Here is a 4965-nt window from a genome sequence, read left to right as displayed (position 1 = left end):
TAAGGGCTTCCGCAGCTTGGGTTGTGGTTTCCACTGGCTCGGGGCCCTTGAAGGATACCACACCAGTCTTGAGTAGTGTGAAGTTTGCTTTAGAGAAGTTCTTCACTGTGGTCTTTTTTGTTTGGGGTGGGGGCGGGATGTGGATATCCAGTGAGATTAGTTTATGATCTGATCTCACCAATGAGGGATATACTTCCGGTGTGGAGCATTTTGTCCCCATGTTTGTGATGATGAGATCTAGTATATTTTCTCCTCTTGTGGGAACGGTGACTAGTTGTTCCATGGCATTTGAATTTATGAACTCTAGGAACCTTTGGGTTAGAAAGTTTGGGCTTGAGTAATGTTTCCAGTCTATATTTGGGTAGTTGAAGTCACCCAATATAATGGTGTTTGGAGATACATTTATACCCTCCAGTGTCTTCAGGAAGGCTGTGTGGGGTTCCTGAGTTTGAGAGGGTGGCCTGTAGCATGCTACAAATTGTACAGCAGTTTTGCGTATGGTTAATTGCACCTGGATGGTTTCCGATGTTTCGTGCGTTGCCACCAACCTGGAGGTGTGGGTATCCTTGATGAATATGGATACACCCCCTCCTTTTGTGGTGTGGTCCGGGTTTTGGGGCCGGAATGCATGATATGAGGTAAAACCTGATAGTGCATGTCATCCCAGGCAGACAGACACTGGATCCCCTTTGAATGACACCAGAAATTAAGCCAATTGTTAAAGCTGATCATCTTGTCTCTATGTTGTGGCATCATTCTTGGTGAAGGAAGGATGCTGCTCAGGGTCAGGATCATACCTGCCTGGGCTACATAATCAGAGAGCTCCTCTATGTCTCTTTTCATGTAGTCCAGAGAGGTACATCTCAGGTCGTTCACACCAGCATGGACAATGACTGTGTCATATTTGCACTTGCTGTGGAGTTGCCAGAGTGCTTGTGTTATGTGGCGGATTCTAGCGCCCGATAGGCAGCTTACTGTGACCCTCTCCTTGTTCAGCCTGGTGAGTGGGACGTCAGTGTGTCTGACTATGGAGTCACCTATGACAAGTATGTTTGGTGTTGTATTTGGCCTTAAGGGCTGTGGCTGCTTTGCACACTGATTTTGTGGTTTATGTGTTGCCTGTGGTGTGTCATGAGGTGGCGGTTGCTTGGGTGTCTGCTTTGGAGGCCTCTGCTGTTTAGGTAAATTTTTGCTCAGAGCCTCCGAGTATGTCTTTGTGTGTTTATGTGTTTGATTCATTGTTGTGATAGCTTTATGTGAGACTGGTTTTGTGGTGTGTGTAGTTGCCTTCTCTTCCTGTCTGGTCTTGCCAGTCCTGAGTTGAGAGAGCTCAGCCTCCAATTTGGCTAAATAGCTGCATCTCTCGCAAGTATTTGTGTTATGTGGGAGGAGGAGAGGGTTGTCTGTGTACATGAGGCAATGGTAACATTGCCTCAATATTCCCAGATTCACCAACTGGACAGGAGAGGACACCAGCATCTGGCCCTTCGACATGCTAGAGAAATTAAGAAGTTAGGGGTGTAACGGAATAAGAGAGGACTTAGTAAGGAAGTGGGTACTCCTGGGGGGGTTTCACTAGTGAGGGACTTTGTATAATACAGAAGTGCTAAGCCTGAAAAGAAGATGCTTTTAAGACAAGTGCTGAGCTTTTTTTTTTTTTTTTTTGGAGAGAAAAAAAAAAAAAGCTTTTTAGGAACAAGTGCTGCTCTTTTTAGTTAAGGGATATACTGTTTAGATTACTAGTAGAGCAGTTCTAAGGGAAAAAATGAAGAACAGACTTTATGGAGCCAGAAAAAGTTTAACCTTGTTAAACCGGTGCTGATAGTGCTATATCATCTGTAGTCAAAATAACTTTAGATATATTATGTATCAATGTTTGCTGTTCCACATCTTTTTCAATGTTTGATGTGCTGGAACATCCCCTGACAGCTTCCTTTTCTGTCTGCCACGACTCATGGAGCGTGTCATCCTTGGACCTTTCTCCTTGTGTACCGGCAGAGGAAAAGGTAAATCCTGATTCCCATTAGTGCCTTGCCCTACTAAGTTTTTCAACACCTTGGGTCTGACCACAATGTCTGATTCTGGTTCAGGCAGTTTATCCTTAACAATATGTACATCAGGATATAAATTCATTCCGGAGTGGACACTGGAATGCACAAGATGTACAACATCTGTAGAATCAGTATTAGAATGCCCCAAATCACCAGCATTGCTGTTAGAGATATCATTAGATGTTAACATATCTGGCCCTTTCTTAGATGTACTAGGGTTGTTGGACATACTAGGCCTTGTATGCACTGTAATATTTGCTCTTATATAGATGAAAGTACCAGTTTTTTACATCCAGACTCACAGGCAATTATTAATACAACCATTGAAGCAAATTGTATGACATGTCATGTGGTATATTTGGCTACCTGCAATTTATGCAGTTCGTTCTATGTTGGTAAAACCAACCGTCCTTTGCGTGACAGAATGAGAGAGCATGTATACCACATTAGGAAAGGTACACAAAGTAATGCTCTAGCAAAACATGTTATTCTGTTTGGAGAAGGACACACCTTCTCATTCAAGGTTTTAGAAGTAATAACACCAAATAAGAGGGGAGGTGATGTTCTAAATTACACTGAGAGTAGGGAATGTGAATGGATAGTCTTATTAAGAGCTGATCATGGATCAGGCCTTAATGAACGAGCTTCAATAAAACCTAAATTGAAACAATGTAGGAATATAAAGTGAACGAAAATATTAGTTTTTATTTATTGTCATAAAAAACATTAGTTTTTTATTATTATGTGCATTCATGATTTGAGTATGTATGCATGTATTTTTATATGAATGCTTAATTTTATGCAGATTTTTTTACACGTATATCTATGCAGTTTTATATTTATTTATTCATATATCTGTTTACATGAGAATATGTTTTTATATTTAGGACAATATTATTCTTGTGACAATATAGCTTTAAGAAGTTGACCAAACTTCTCACAAGATAGGCTGATTGATTAATTAAAGCAGCTTTTATATTTTGGTTTGCGCTGCTCTAGTCATAGATCTGATGAAGCTCATATAGTGCAAGCGCTTATATGTTCTTTAATAATAAAATTTGATGTTCTATATGGGTATATTTGTCGTTGTTTGGATGTACTAGGAATCACCTTTGCCTTATTTTCAACATACATTTTTATTGACTTTATTGGACTTTTCGTAGAAAAGGTCATTAACTTGATTCTGCAGCAGTTTTTGGATTATATGATTTTTATTTATTTATTTTACATTTGTTGACTGGGATAATCTGACTGGATACATGTCTATTTTCAGCAAAGGCCCGAGGAGAAAAGCTCCAAGGGTAAGCAGATACAGCATTACATATTACAAACAGACTATTTACAGTGATTACATAAGTAAGCAAGTTAAACAAGTTCCACAGGTTAGTGTTAATCCTGAGCATAAATCAGGATTAAATTAAATTATACAGTAAGATGGTTAACAGATTTTTACACATTCTAGAGAGAATTAGCCAGGCTTTATACATTGACATAGCCATTTAAGTGCCAAATGTTATTTGAGTATAAAAACATACACTGAAATATAGATTTAAAAATCTGGTTTGATCTTTTAACACCTTTTATAGTCACAAAGAACTTTCCACATAAACTATATGGAGAAATTATTAATTCCTGGGAAAAGAAAGGATTTGTTTGTTGGCTACAATGTAACAAAGAACTAAAAGTTTTAGATATGCAAGTAATAAAAACGGCATACAAAATTCCACAACAGGACTGGCTAAATTTTTATTTTTATTTTTATTTATTTATTTGCAGTTGGTTTACCAGGATAGTCCATTGGGCCAAGATGAACCCATTTTCAATGGAGTCCTGGGGAGAAAAGCTCCAAACAATTGAGGTTACAGTAGGTTATTAAAGATGATTATACATTGTAAAAATTAAGTAGACAAATAAACAAATATTACAATTAATTCAACAAGTGATGACACTTATATCAGATACAAAATTAGAAGGAGTTTACAAAGTTAGAAATGAGAAGTCATTGCATATTAAGTGTCATGCACTTAAGAGGCAGAGTGTAGAGTATTCTTGCAGATACCATAGTAATAGTAAGAATGTAAGAGTTAGGTGAAATGATAAAGTGAGATCACAGGTGTAAGTAGGGGAAGGAAGGAATGTTAGTATCCAGTGTTAGTTAAGTGGGGTGGGAGCAAGAGCATTCCCAGTGGGATAGTAGATATGAATGAAGAGATTTTTTGAAAATAAAATGGTTAGAGGTGATACGGATAGATGGAGGTAGGGAGTTCCAGAGGCGTGCTATGCCATGTGATAGAAGGTTTTTGCCTGGGGGACGAGTTGGTATGTACACTTGTAATAGATTTTGGTTGTTAGACCTTAATATTCTATCACTATTAATATTAATACAATTAATATTCTATAAACTTTACAGAGTATTCTGTCATATTCCCAAGATTTAAGTAGAACAATTAACAATTCTTCATTTAAAGAAATACCTAAATTTATGAAATACATATATGAAATCATATATAATGACTTTGACATGGGAAACAGTGTTTCAAAATTTTACAAAATATTGATAAACTATAAAACACCCAAAACCTCATATTGGAAATATATAACAAAAGGACACTCAATACAGTTAACTGAAGATATTAAAACAAATATCTTATTACTGATAAAATATACATCCTTTACACAATACTGGAAAGTTTTTAATTGGAAATGCTTGCACAGAGCATTCTTAATCCTGGACAGAATGAGTAAAATTAGTTCTCCTATAAAAGGAATATGTTGGAGATGTGAGCAAGTACACAATGCAGATTGGAACCACATTTTCTTTGATTGTGTTAAAATTAAGCCATTTTGGAATGGTATTAATAACTTTCTACTAAGATATGCCGTGGTGGTATGGTGTTAGCATTGTTACCTCACA

Source organism: Protopterus annectens, chromosome 15.part0, assembly GCF_019279795.1.
Source record: "Protopterus annectens isolate FY-2018-M chromosome 15.part0, PAN1.0, whole genome shotgun sequence".
Classification (NCBI taxonomy): Eukaryota; Metazoa; Chordata; order Ceratodontiformes; family Protopteridae; genus Protopterus; species Protopterus annectens.
The sequence above is the reverse complement of the archived record's forward strand: the minus strand, read 5'-3'. Positions refer to the sequence as shown.